This window comes from Carassius gibelio, chromosome B16 (assembly GCF_023724105.1).
Source record: "Carassius gibelio isolate Cgi1373 ecotype wild population from Czech Republic chromosome B16, carGib1.2-hapl.c, whole genome shotgun sequence".
In the NCBI taxonomy this organism is placed as follows: domain Eukaryota; kingdom Metazoa; phylum Chordata; class Actinopteri; order Cypriniformes; family Cyprinidae; genus Carassius; species Carassius gibelio.
The window spans coordinates 5184562-5199370 of record NC_068411.1 but is presented as its reverse complement, the minus strand read 5'-3'; the positions used below and the strand labels follow the sequence as shown (position 1 = coordinate 5199370).

Below are 14809 nucleotides of genomic sequence, written 5' to 3'. Positions count from 1 at the left end.
GACTTGGCAACACTGGTTCAGGTGGAGCGGCAGTTACTGCACAGAGCCTTAGTCTACCGACAACTAACACAAAATAGTTTTCAAAATCGACAAAGAATCGCCTGCGATTTTAACATCGATTTTGTGTAGATTGTCAGTGAATTACGGCTCTGTGTAGTAAATGCCAGCCAGTGTTGCCAAGTCTGTAGTGGGTTTTTTTCATGTCCGCGGGTCACAGCGACCCCAATACAAATAACGTGATATTTAGCCCCTAAAATGCAAATTTTACCAAGGCAACCCTGCTAAAAAACTTATATTTTAACCCCGGGAAGCAATGTTTTATCGGGGAACCTTCTGGAAGCGGGATTGGGCTAGTTTTGAGAAGCAACTGGGCAGGATTTGTTGTGAAAACCTGGCAACCCTGATCTGAACACACGTGCTGGAGATATACTGTACTTCTAATTACAGGAGCATCTTTACTGATGAGATGTACATGAAAATCGCATTCGATTTTTTACACAGCCCTAACATAGAGACCTTGTTGCTGATGCTGCTCTTGTTAAATTTCAGCCTCTGTATCTGATTCTGGATCCTAAATATACGGCTGAATCTGACCATTAGCCATGGTTTGTTTTGGATGTTTTTTTTTCCTCACGGTAATGTCACAGCTTCCAAACGCTCTCAACGCAAAAGCCTACTCACGCTCGTGATTCTTTATCTCCGCCCACACGTCACGCCTCCAGGCGCTCGTGTTTTATTCTGGGAAAAATTGGTACAGGATGCAGTACTACTCTATAGGTACTCAAGATTAACAGGATATTGAGTTAAAACGAGCATTTCACCCCCCCTTTAAATCTAAATCTAAATGTAAATATAAATTTAAATCTAAATGTTAAATATAAATTTAAATATAAATGTTAAATATAAATGTTAAATATAAATATAAATGTTAAATCTAAATCTTAATGTTAAATCTAAATCTTAATGTTAAATCTAAATCTAAATGTTAAATCTAAATGTTAAATCTAAATCTTAATGTTAAATCTAAATCTAAATGTTAAATCTAAATCTAGATGTTAAATCTAAATGTTAAATCTAAATCTTAATGTTAAATCTAAATCTAAATGTTAAATCTAAATGTTAAATCTAAATCTAAATGTAAAATCTAAATGTTAAATTTAAATCTAAATGTTAAATATAAATTTAAATCTAAATGTTAAATCTAAATCTAAATGTTATGTCTAAATGTTAAATCTTAATCTAAATCTTAATGTTAAATCTAAATCTTAATGTTAAATCTAAATGTTAAATCTAAATCTAAATGTTAAATCTAAATCTAAATGTTGAATCTAAATGTTTCGGTTGAAACTAAATATTTAGCTAATATGCAAATTCAAATGCTGGAAGTGGCAAAATAAAAGGATGAGGTCAGTGTGTGTTCATAGCTTTGTGTTAAATAAGGAACGAATAAAAATCATCTCATCCGAGGAAATTGACTCTTGGACATGGATTATCGTGATAATGACTACCTAAAATAATAAACAAGTTTGGAGAAACTGTATTTGAAGAGTACGCTAGTGTATGTAGATATTAATGTTAGGGAACAATCTGAGTGATGTGTACGTTTAGTAGGAAAACATATTATCTGATCCACACTCCGGAACAGAAGAGGGCTGTATTGCACCAATAAGCTGGATGCCAACCGCCGTTAAACTGGAAAGAAGACGAATATGACGGTTTGCTGTGAGTCACAATGGTGAGAATATATATTTTTTCACAAAATAATTATTTACATTTAAGAGTACAAGTTATTTTCATACAGTGGTATTGATTTTGGAGTTAATAATCTATTAAATATAAGGTGTAAAGTCAGCAACATATAAGCAAAAGGTGTAAAGATGCTATCCGGTTTCACAGGCAAGACTAATTGATCTTATTGATCCAGGCTTAATCTAAACCCTGTCTGTTACTTACATAATATAGCAATTGTGATTGTGCTGTAAAAACACGTTTTATAATGAATAATTAACAGGGGAGCTCCATTAAGTACACGACTCAAAAGTGGATTTACATAAACCATATATACATCTTGAAGACTATTACTAAATGTCTATCATCTGACAGGATAGTCTTTGATAAGTATTGCAGGTGAGCACATTTAACAGACATGAAACAGGCATCTGAGTTCACTCATTGTTGTCAACACTGCTTTAGATAAGTGTAAGTCATGTAATCAAACAAATCTACATACAGTAACTAAACACGGTTATCTATTTTATTTGTCCATTTGCAATATTGATAACTTTAGGAACATTTGTGTTGGATAAAAAGCGAGTTACATCATTTACTAACTCAACATGCAGATGCAGTATATCACAGATAAATCACAGAGGAGACTGACTCTTGTCTGGAAGTTACAGGAACAGATTATGTTTATCTGCTGTAGAGTGACTGATGAAGGAATGCTGCCATCAAAGGATTTGTGTAAGTACACTACAAAAATAAATGAAACAATTTCATTAGTGTAATTTCAAAGAGTTATAACAGTACTTTTCTTATTGTTGATTCATTTACTGCAGATCTTTTGTGGTGGAGCAAGACCTGCAAGGAAAGGGGAAAAAAGGAAATACCTGAAACAAATGAATAAAGTAATGACTTTTTGTATTGTGTGTGTGTGTGTGTGTGTATTTGTGTAGGTTATGAAAATGTCTGCAGACTGGTTTGTGCACTGAGGATGGAGAAGTCCACTTCAGCATCCGGAAATGGTCCAGAGATATGGATGAGATGCTCCATCACTCCAGCTCTCACCAGGACCAGATGCTGCTGTGCTCTCTTCCTCATCGGTGGCCCGAGCAGCGAGAGCATCTAGAGCAGGGGTTCTCAAAGTCTACATTCAAAGGTCCAAATCTGAATTTTCAACAATGAGAAAGGTCCGGAACTATTGGTCATTACAAAACTTGTTTTTGATCAACATGTATTACAAATTAACATTCATTTTATGAAAAAATAAGGTGGCTGCATTCAAAATACATGAATAACGTGCAAAAGTGGCAAAACAATTAATTTAAGGGTCTGGATTTTTCTTAACAAAACACCACAAAAGTAACATGGTGCAAAATACAGAGCAGTTTAATGTGAGAAATGGCACTGTCTGTCTCCCATCAGCTGCCGTGGCACAAAAGGTGTGGTTGCTAGACGGAGACACTGGCCTAAATGTTCATTAGTCAAGCTGCGGTGTGAGTTCTTTACAGCATTCATTGCTGAGAATGCAGACTCACACCGCTAGGTTGACCCAAACATGGTTAGAACACAGATGACTACTTTCTGTAGATTGGGGAAATTTTCAGCTGTGACCATTTTAGTCCAAATAGCTCTGTCTTGCTGTGTCACAGCTCTGTTTTGTTTCATAATAACGTTTGACGTTTCCACTCACAACTCCAACTGTCTCGTTACAAACAAACAGAATGGCTTCGAGCTGGATTGGAGCAAAATAACCCTTACGAAAATTAACCATGGTTTTACTACAAATAAAACCAAAAAACCATGGTTACTGTAGTTAAACCATGGTAACCACAAATTAACCATGGTTTTGCTATATTAACCATAGTTTAACCATGGTATTTGTAGTAAATCTGTGGTTTTACAAACGGCAGTCTATACGCCAAAAAACCATGGGTTACTACAGTTTTACTATAATAAAACCATGGTTATTTTTCGTAAGGGAAACGCATACCTCTCTGTCCAATCATCTTTGAAAACTCTATTTTCTTGGTCAACTTTTCTTTTCCTGGACAATGACATCCTCCACGACCATTCAAACGCTTATATTACTGAGGTGAAGTGTCGCGTCGTGCGACTCGCGCCCAATTAAGTCAAACGTTTACACTCACTGGATGTCATGGCAACTGAATCACGGAGGAAAACTTTCAATATATCGCCTTCGCTTTAATTGCGGAACATCTCCAAAAAGACATAAAACACTAAACAAATGATTTTGACATGCGTTTACTAAAGTAGGAAATCATCTCGGTTACGTATGTAACCATGGTTCCCTGAATAGGGAACGAGATGCTGCGGTGACGTCACCACGTATGGGAACACCTTCGGTGTGACGAATGTCTGAAGCCCTATACCATCCTGCCAATCCTATAGGCTCTATGCAGCGGGAATCGTGACGTGTTTCCGACTACACTCTCTACTGGGCTAACAGTTTCCGGTTCCCTCTTTACATCTGACGCTAAACCTCGCGAGATCGTTGGGTATGGCGCGAAACTTAAAAGCGACAAACATTTCCCTCAACATTTCTGGTTGTTAGTATATATCATTTTTTACATCTTAACCATGGAGAAAAAGGTTTTCCGATACCAAAAGCTAATGCGACCTAGATCGGAACATTGTTGTGTGCCGTTGTGCGTTGTGTCGGCAAGATACAACTCTATGGTTAGTTTCCATTCATTTCCAGTGGAAGAGGATCTCAGAAAAAAGTGGCTCGTTCAGATCAGGAGAGATGACTTCCAAGTCAACAAAAACACAAAGGTGTGTAGCGTTCATTTCAGATCTGATGACTTTATGGAAGGGGCTCGTCTGAAACGTCTGAAAAAAGGTGTTTTCCCTACACTGTTTGAGTGGAACGACTACCAGGAGCAGCCACCGAGGTTGAGTGTTTGGGAACGTTGAGAGAGACCGCTGACCCCTGATCCTGACTCGGACGCAGAACAGGAAGATATGGACTTCGATGTGGAGAGCACTGGACATGATTATTGTTCAGTTCCCGAAGCTGCAGCCGTGGACATGGTTCTACATGAAAACGAGGAGTTAAAAAGAGAGATAGAAGATGTACGGAAGCAGTTAGAGCAAACAAAGATGATGCACCGCTTTGGTCTCAGTAGATTTGCTGGGTCCGATGAGGACATTCGCTTTTATACAAGGTAAGATTGTATTGCCTGTGGTAAACATTTGTAATAGTATTGCCACTGTCCTGAAAACACTGGTCCATATTTCTGATAAATATTATTGGAGTTGTATACGATAGCTACACGTAGTCTACACTGACAAAATAATAACAACAACATAATTATAAGTATGAACACCAGCTGTTGTCTTCAACAGCAACCAGAGTTAGTTTAATTATATGTAATTATCAATGAAGATTCGGGAGGAGCGCGTCAGATACTTAGCCTAATCATCACAGGTGGACCACAATCAAGTAATCAATCCCACAGTATAAATATTGCTGACTTACCTCTATCCATTGACGGTTTATCAGCATGCTGGTTCGCCTCGTCAGTCACCTTATCACAGACCCAATTTTCCTACCAACGAAGAGTGCTACACAGGGGATTTATAAGACCTGCTACTTTTGCCGGACCCGAGATAATTTCTACCCAGCCAAACACGGCCGTTGAGCAGCATTAAGCGTCATCGCGACAGCTGCTATCCTCGCCAAGCCACAAATCGTGGCCAATAGACCGTACAACTCTGAGCTCGCCTTGCTCGATTCACGATCGTGCCGCCCGAGACCGAGCTCTCGTCGAGCGCTGGACTGCAGCAGAAAGAATCCAACCACGGCTCAGTCTTTCACCACGGCGTTCCGGCCGAGTGGCAGTTTGAGGCCACTTCCTCTAGCGGCACAGACTAATACATTTCCAGGCGAAGACGCTAAAAAACAGGTTCTTCTTTTTCTTCATTGGATTTTTACGCCAGTTTGCATTCAAAGTGTTGCATCTAAAAGCAGTTTTGCGGCTAAATTTTGTTACACTACGTCTTGACGTAGTTCCGTCTTCTAATAGCGTTTTAAGGCGGTTTTGGCAAACCAACGTAAAGGTGCATTACCGCCACCCGCTGATCCGGGGTGTGGATCCCGCATAGATTATACACCGTTCCGTCGGATGATGATGCCACTTTTTAACCACGAAGCCAAAGGCATTAGGTTAGATTATTGTAATGCCTCGTTCTCAGGCCTTCCAGCTAAATCGTTGAGCAAGCTTCAGTATATACAAATTCTGCCGCGCGCTTGTACTTCTCCTCGCGAACACATTACACCGGTTCTTTCACAATTACACGGGCTTCCCGTAAACGTGAGAATTGATTTTAAAATTCTTATCTTAACATACTAGGCACTTCATGGGACTGCTCCTGAGTATCTTTGTGAACTCATCAGTCCTGATATTCCATCACGCTCTCTTCGCTCTACTAACTCTCTTTCACTTCACCAGCCATAATGTGAGCTAAAGACCATGGGGGAAAGAGCCTTTTCATATAAAGCCCCTAAGCTATGGAATGTACTTCTTCTGCATGTCAGATATGCACCTATGTTGGGCGATTTTAAAAAGTTGATTAAGTCACATTTATTGAAAACTGTCTGTCTTTAATGAATTGTTGTATTGCTTTTGGCGTTTGTTCCTACAAATAAAATGCATTATTATTATTAGGGCCCGAGCACCGAGGTGCGAGGACCCTCTTGTATCTGCTTTGTTTTTTATTATTAGGGCTCAAGCCTGGAGGGCGAGAGCCCTATTGTTTTCCTTAGGATTATTAGGGCTCAAGCCTGGAGGGCGAGAGCCCTATTGTTTTCCTTAGGATTATTTGTTATTATTATTATTATTATTATTTTTTTCTAACGTTACGGGGGCTTTTGGGGTCCTTAACATGCTCGAAAACTCTTGAAAATTGGCACACAGATTGGAACCTGCGGCCATTAGGGTCGGGCAGAGACTGATACACGGGCGTGGCACAGGGGCTCTACAGCGCCCCCTGGAATACTGAGGGCCATATATCATACATACTTGCACGTAGACACATGAAACTCGGTACACATATAGATCTCATTAAACCAAACAACTTTCGTACTGCATGTCATAGGCTCCGCCCAACAGGAAGTTGGCTATTTAGGGTTTATTATTCATATTTTTGGTCAAAGTTGTGGGGGCTTTTGGGGTCCCTAACATACTCAAAAACTCTTGAAAATTTGCACACACTTTGGAATCTGTGCCCTTTAGGAGCCTGCAGAGGCTGGGACCCGGGCGTGGCACAGGGGCTCTACGGCGCCCCCTGGAACACAGTCATAAATGTTGATGCATAGCTCACACATACTTGCACATATTCATATGAAACTCAGTACACATATAGATCTCATTATGCCGAACAATTTTCGTATTGCATGTCATTGGGCTCCGCCCAACAGGAAGTCAGCTATTTAGAGTTATGTAAAAAGCGCATGCTCTGGAATTTGATATACTTGTCATAGGTTTTTTACTCGTTTACCACCAAACTCGGTCAACATGATCTCAAGACATTGGGGATGAAAAATTGCCAGGGGATTTTTGATATCTCGAACGGTTTGCTCGTGGCGAGACGTTGAAATTATGGCGAGAATTGAGAAACAGGAAGTGTCTAATACCATCCACATACATTTCCTGATTTCAATCAAACTTCATCAGATTATTCATTGTATGATGTCGATCACATATATGTGACTATTAGGAGTCAAAGTTATAGCGCCACCAACTGGCAGCAGGAAGTGTGTCATTTTCAAAATGCTTTGAATTCAGCATCTTATTTTTACTCGATTTGCTTCAAACTTCATCAGAATAATGTTAAAACACAGCCGATATGAATCTGCTGGGGGAAATTGGATATCTAAAAATATTGTTGCCGTGGCAACATGTCAAACTGGAATACTTCTCAGGTGATTTTGAGGCAAATAACATGCTTAGAATTTCATCAAACTCAGAACACATATCAGTATTAGTGACAGCTAGACACTGGCAAAAGTTCATAAGAGGGCGTGGAAGAGGCACTCTATAGCGCCACCTTTTGTCAAAACTGGGGGGGTTAGTTTTAGCTACAGACACCAAACTCAGTACAAAAATTGTTCTTATCAAGACGGACAACTTTCTAATTCACAGTCATCAGCTACGACCAACAGGAAGTCGGCTATTTTGATTTGAATGTGGATTGTTTTTTACATTTAGCTGTGAATTAATGCATACTGCTCAGAGGAGAGTAACACTATACACACCAAACTTGGTGTACATGTTGAAAAAACATTGAGGAACTTAAATTGTGAATGGGTTTTGGATAGCTTGGATGGTTTTGTCGTGGTGATTTTTTTAAATGACAATAAAGATTGAATTATTAATTTTCCTGCATTTTAAAATTCCAAACACTTCAAAACCTTTTTTCATACAGAAAAAAAAAGTTATTCTGAGTAAATATGCATAGTTTCATGACTTTACAACACTGTATGGATAACAGAAAATTAAAAAACTGTCAGACATCTCATATCACTCTGTCCCTCTGTTTGAGTGTGTGTGCTTAGACTTCCATTGTCTGAGAGAAATAGCGCCCCTACAGGTGCAGTTACCGGATTAAAAAAGGGAGGAGACTGTCTTTTGGTTTCACTTTTAAATCGGTTAAAATACAAATAAATACTTGGATTTAATTCACACTGACAAGCTAAACCAACATATATGATTATTATCAGGTCAGGGCTCATCAATAATGGATGTGTGGTCAGTGATACGTGAGAAACACGAGAGATGAATCACCACTCTGAGCAAGAGCGTGTGGAATGATGAGCTCAGAAAAAACGAGTTTATTCTTGTTTTATAGCTATTAAAAATAAAGTATTGCAGCGATATCACACAATTCACCAATTAGAGCACACCAAGAGCTAAATTAAGATGTTTTTGAACTGTTTGTGTGAAAATGAAATATTCATGGCTGCCTATCTGAAATCACTGCCTCCGATCAGCGCGCACAGTGTCACAAGTTCAAAACTAACGAATTTATTCTTCTTTAAGAGCTTTTTAAAATAATTTATTGCCATAAATGCACACAATACATCCATTATAACACAACACGAGCTAAATGCAGGTGTTTGTGACCCGTTTAAGTGTGCAAGACTATTTGAAAGCGCGACTGGCAGAATAACATATCTCTCGAGCTGCAGGATTCTGCCTTTCGTCGTAAGAACGAACACATCACGGACAAGATTATTTCAAAATACATAATAGCTTGGCGAATATAAACGAAAACAGCCACGTGAACATAAACTGTTGAGTATTAAATCTGAAGTGGATCTACTGGATTTTAATATTAAGTGACCGCATATACCAGCTGCTTCTGTCTTCAATTTTAATCTATATAAAAAATTAAACTCATTCATCTTGGCTGCTTTTTTAATGTGTGTACGTATTTATTTATTATTTTGCTCTAACAAGACTTAATCTATATTTAATTAAATCAATTACATTTGATTTTACATTTGATTTTTCCATTTCTGCATCTAAACGCCTAAAAACCTAAAACATGCTCTATTATACTATTGTTAGCGATTTCTTTATCGTCCAATTCATCTGGTGTACACGCTTTTATTTTCATAATAAACTCGTTTGTTAGATTATACACAGTTATAGTGGTCTATAATAAATATTGACAGGTTTTACTCAAGCTGTTTAGAATGATTGCCGTAGGCAAATTTTTAAAAATGTAAATCCCAAAAAAAAAAAAAAAAATTGTAAATAAATAAAAAACATTGGAAAAGAATAACTTGTACTTTTTTATACATTTTGTATAGTTTCATAGTTTATGCATTATAGTTATAAAAACAAACAAATTTAGCCACTCACATATAAATCTTAGGCCTTATCCTTTTCTGACAGTTTTAGGGATTTTTAAAAATCCTAAAAAACCTTATTTGTGCTGCAAATAATAATTTCAAACTAATTTGATACTGACCTCTGACATCCTGTGACATGATATTTATTTGAATTTACATAATCTCATGGATGTAACAGTAAATCTGTTCAGCTCACAGATCAAGACTAAGCTGTAATGCAAGCAGAACTTTCACAAATGCTTGTAGGTCAATAAAATCATTACAAAACACTTACAAATCATTTAAGGGATTTGATAACACTGTAAAATAATGTCTAATTTGTTAACATTAGCAAATGCATTGATAACACTTTATAATAACTGCACTCATTAGTAAATAGTCAGTTCATGCTTCATAAAGCCTTGTCCCAATATTAATAGTCAGTAGTAAGCAGTTTATAAATACAGCTATAAATAGCTCATTTATTAAAAAGGAGAGTAAAGGGTCAGTTATCTTCCTATGAAAAAAAAAAAAAATTAAAAAAAAAAAAAACAACAACACTGATTGATACAGAACTCAGAAATGTTATTGTGGATTTATGATAAACTCAGCCTGTAAATGAATTCATTCTCCTCCAAGAAGACACAAGTAGTTCACACCAAACTGTTTTAACATGAAGCCATATACTGAAGATGTTAAATTGCGAATGGGTTTAGGATACCTTAAATGGTGTGGCCATAGAGATTTATTAAAGTAACATAAAAAAATACCATAGTTATTTTACTATATCCTTAAAATTTTTAATTCCAACTCTTCATAATTTTTTATATACCTAGAAGTCATCATTTGAAGGAAGCACAGTAAGTTTCATAGCTTTATCATTTTCAAGAGCCAGCATAAAATTAAAACTATCATAACATATAAATCAAGCTTGCAATTCTTAGTACCAATAATGGCCACCAGATGGAGCTATAGGATCACTTTTAAATAATTATTGTAGAAACAAGTATGATTTAAATCATTTATAGAAATCTTTCAAAGAAAAATAATATGAATTTTATGTATTTTACTGATAAAATGACCCTCACTTTATTAGAATAACAAGCTGAAGTATTGTGAACCGTATTTTAAGAATAATTCTTTATAGGCTTTATGGACAGATAAGTTTTGAGTGACTCTTGAAGGTTCAGCACCACATCCTCTTTTACCACTGTTTAAAGAATGTATCTTACAGAACAGGTGCGAATGAATTTTGAATAGCTTGAATGGTTTTGTCGTGGTGATTTTTTGAAATAACAGTAAAAAAGTAACCAGTAAATGTCTTTCATTTTTTTAAGTGCAGCTTCTAAACACTTCAAAAAAATGTACACATAGAAGACAAGTCATTCTGAGGAAATATGCATAGTTTCATGACTATACAACACTATATGGATGATAGAAAATTAAAAAACTATCATACATCTGATGTCAATCTGTTCCTCTGTCACTGTGGGTAATGTGTGTGTGTGTGTGTGTGTGTGTGTGTGTGTGTGTGTGTGTGTGTGTGTGTGTGTGTGTGTTAAGTGAATTAGGTGTGAAACTATCAGGGAGCTTTTAGTCTCCAGTGCCAACATTTTACAGAACTGCCACTTTCCTGGAGTCTCAGAATTACAATGTGTCAGGTTCTGAGAAATCAAAGATTCCAAAAAAATGATTTAATTAGAATACCATGAAGTATTGTGAAATACTATATATTAAGACTTTATATATATGCTTTATGAACAGATTAGAGTGACTCGTGAAGGACCAGCACCACCTCCTCTTGTCCGATGGTTTGAGGAATATATCTTCCAGAATCCGGGATTAAGATTTAGGAGCTCATTTTTATTCCACCTCCTTTCCTGAAAGTCTGTCTTGCAGATTTGACTAAAAATTAATCTTCACATTAATTCCTAATTATTTTGCAATTATTTTTGTCAGTTCTTCTTGACCTGTTTTTTTTTTCTTCTTCTTCTTTTCTGACCTCATGACCCAGTCAGCATTTTTGTACAATGGTCAAGTCTTAACTTATCCATTTCTGTATTACATTTGTGTTTGATATTTCTCATGGGTATTTCATAATTTTCGACTTTGAGTTAAAACAGTTTGAGTTAAAACTCTTTTTTAGCGCATTTCATCTGTAAAAGAAAACATGCCTAATGATTCTGCACACATGAATATAAGGAGTTTTTCTCTTCCAGCTTTCCTGGACTATTGTATAGCACTTATAAATGATTAAATAAAAAATAATGGTAGTTATTAAGATTGATATGGTTTGGAATTGGTAAAATTTGCTTGGAAAAAAATCACAATAAAACAATGTTTTAATGTTTAAGTTTGGAATATTAACTGACATAAATTCATGCTATATAAATATTGTTCATGTTAACATAATGTTTATAAATGAAATCTTATTGTAAAGTGTTACTAAATATATATATATATGTTTGGGGAATATATATGTATATTGTTCTGTGAATGTGATTTTAAAGTCTAGATGATTCGGATTAACCCTTTAACCGCCATATCCTTTAAAACCTCACTGCCAGAGGGATATTGTGAATGCATGTGCCCGCTGGACACAGTTTACCTGATGCCACCGGGGTGGTGATGGCATTGGTGGCTTGAGCCCGCCATCGCTGCTTGCAGCTATATTTAGGGCTCAAGCCCAAAGGGCGAGAGGCCTATTGTTTTCCTTAGGATTATTTTTTATTATTATTATTATTATTATTAGGGCTCAAGCCCAAAGGGCGAGAGGCCTATTGTTTTCCTTAGGATTATTTTTTATTATTATTATTATTATTATTTTTTTTTTTTTCCAACGTCTCGGGGGCTTTTGGGGCCCTTAACGTGCTTAAAAAGTCTTGAAAATTGGCACACAGATTGGAACCTGCGGCCATTAGGGCCGGGCAGAGACTGATACACGGGCGTGGCACAGGGGCTCTACAGCGCCCCCTGGAATATGGAGGGCCATATATCATACATTCTTGCTCGTAGACGTATGAAACTCGGTACACATATAAATCTCATCAATCCAAACAACTTTTATATTGCATATCATGGGCTCCGCCCAACAGGAAGTTGGCTATTTAGGGTTTAGTATTCAAATTTTTCGTCAAAGTTGTGGGGGCTTTTGGGGTCCTTAACATACTCAAAAACTCTTGAAAATTTGCGCACACTTTGGAATCTGTGGCCTTTAGGAGCCTGCAGAGGCTGGGACCCGGGCGTGGCACAGGGGTTCTACGGCGCCCCCTGGAACACAGTCAGAAATGTTGATGTATAGCTCACACATACTTGCACATATTCATATGAAACTCAGTACACATATAGATCTCATCGTGCCGAACAACTTTCGTATTGCATATCATAGGCTCCACCCAACAGGAAGTCAGCTATTTAGAGTTATGTAAAAAGTGCATGCTCTGGAATTTGAAATACTTGTCATAGGTTTTTTTCTCGATTGCTGCCAAACTCGGTCAACATGATCTCAAGACACTGGGGATGAAAAATTGCCAGGGGATTTTTGATATCTCGAACGGTTTGCTCGTGGCGAGGCGTTGAAATTATGGCGAGAAATTAGAAACAGGAAGTGTCTAATACCATCCACATACATTTCCTGATTTTAATCAAACTTCATCAGATTATTCGTTGTATAATGTCGATCGCATATATGTGACTATTAGGAGTCAAAGTTATAGCGCCACCAACTGGCAGAAGGAAGTGTGTCATTTTCAAAATGATTTTAATTCAGCTTCTTATTATTACTCGATTTGCTTCAAACTTCATCAGAATAATGGTAAAACACAGCTGATATAAATCTGCAAGGGGGATATTGATATCTAAAAAATTGTTGGCGTGGCAACATGTCAAACTGGAATACTTCTCAGGTGATTTTGAGGCAAATAACATACTTAGAATTTCACAAAACTCTGAACACACATCAGTATTTCTGATAGGAACTTAAATTGTGAATGGATTTTGGATAGCTTGAATGGTTTTGCCGTGGTGATTTTTTTAAATGACCTTACAAAGGGAATCATTATTGTATTTTTAAATTGCAGCTTCCAAACACGTCAAAGAATTTTTTCATACAGATGAAAAAGTCATTCTGAGGAAATATGCATAGTTTCACGACTTTACAACACTGTATGGATAACAGAAAATTAAAAAACTGTCAGACATCTCATCTCACTCTGTCCCTCTGTTTGAGTATATGTGCTTCAGACTTCCATTGTCTGAGAGAAATAGCGCCCCTACAGGTTCAATTCCCGGACTTTTACTTTCACTTTTAAATCGGTTAAAAATACAAACAAATACTTAGATTTAATTCACACTGACAAGCTAAACCAACATATCTGATTATTACCGGTTCAGGGCTCATGGATAAATTATTTCTGGCCAGAGATACGTGAGAAATAGGAGAGATGAATCACCGCTGTGACCACGAGCGTCTGGAGTAAAGAGCTCAGAGAAAACGAATTTATTCCTGTTTTAAAGCTTTTAAAAATAAATTATTACAGCGATATCACACAATCAACCAATTAGAACACACCAAGAGCTAAATTAAGATGTTTTTGAACTGTTTGTGTGAAAATGAAATATTTGTGGCTGCCTATCTGAAATCACGCCTCCGATCAGCGCGTACAGTGTCCAGCTCAAAACAAACGAATTTATTCTTGTTTAAGAGCTTTTTTAAATAAAATATTACCACAAATGCACACAATAAACCCATTGTAACACAACAAGAGCTAAATGCAGGTGTTTGTGACCTGTTTAAGTGTGCAAGACTATTTGAAAGCGCGACTGGCAGAATAACATGTATCTCTCGAGCTGCAGGATTCTGGCTTTCGTCGTACGAACGAACACATCACGGACAAGATTATTTCAAAATACATAATAGCTTGGCGACTATAAACGAAAACAGCCACGTGAACATAAACTGGATCTACTGGATTTGAATATTAAAGTGACCACATTTACCACTTGCTTCTGTCTTCAATTTTAATCTATATAAAAAAGGAAACTCATTCGACTTGGCTGCTTTTTTAATGTGTGCGTATTTATTTATTTATCTTTTTATACATTTTGTATAATTTCATAGTTTGTGTATTACAATTATAAAAACAAAAATAAAATTAGCCACTCACATAGAAATAGCTTAGGCCTTAACCGTTTTCTGACAGTTTTAGGGATTTTTAAAAATCCTAAAAA

General features: G+C 36.8%; 1 long non-coding RNA gene across 1 annotated transcript; it reads left to right on the top strand.

Annotated features, from left to right (window-relative positions):
• Positions 1 to 1992: 1992 nt before the first annotated feature.
• Positions 1993 to 2643, top strand: LOC127974873 (uncharacterized). The gene is made up of 3 exons (XR_008157392.1): positions 1993 to 2127; positions 2400 to 2463; positions 2559 to 2643. It is a non-coding gene; the product is annotated as an uncharacterized LOC127974873 (long non-coding RNA).
• The last annotated feature ends 12166 nt before the right edge of the window (positions 2644 to 14809 follow it).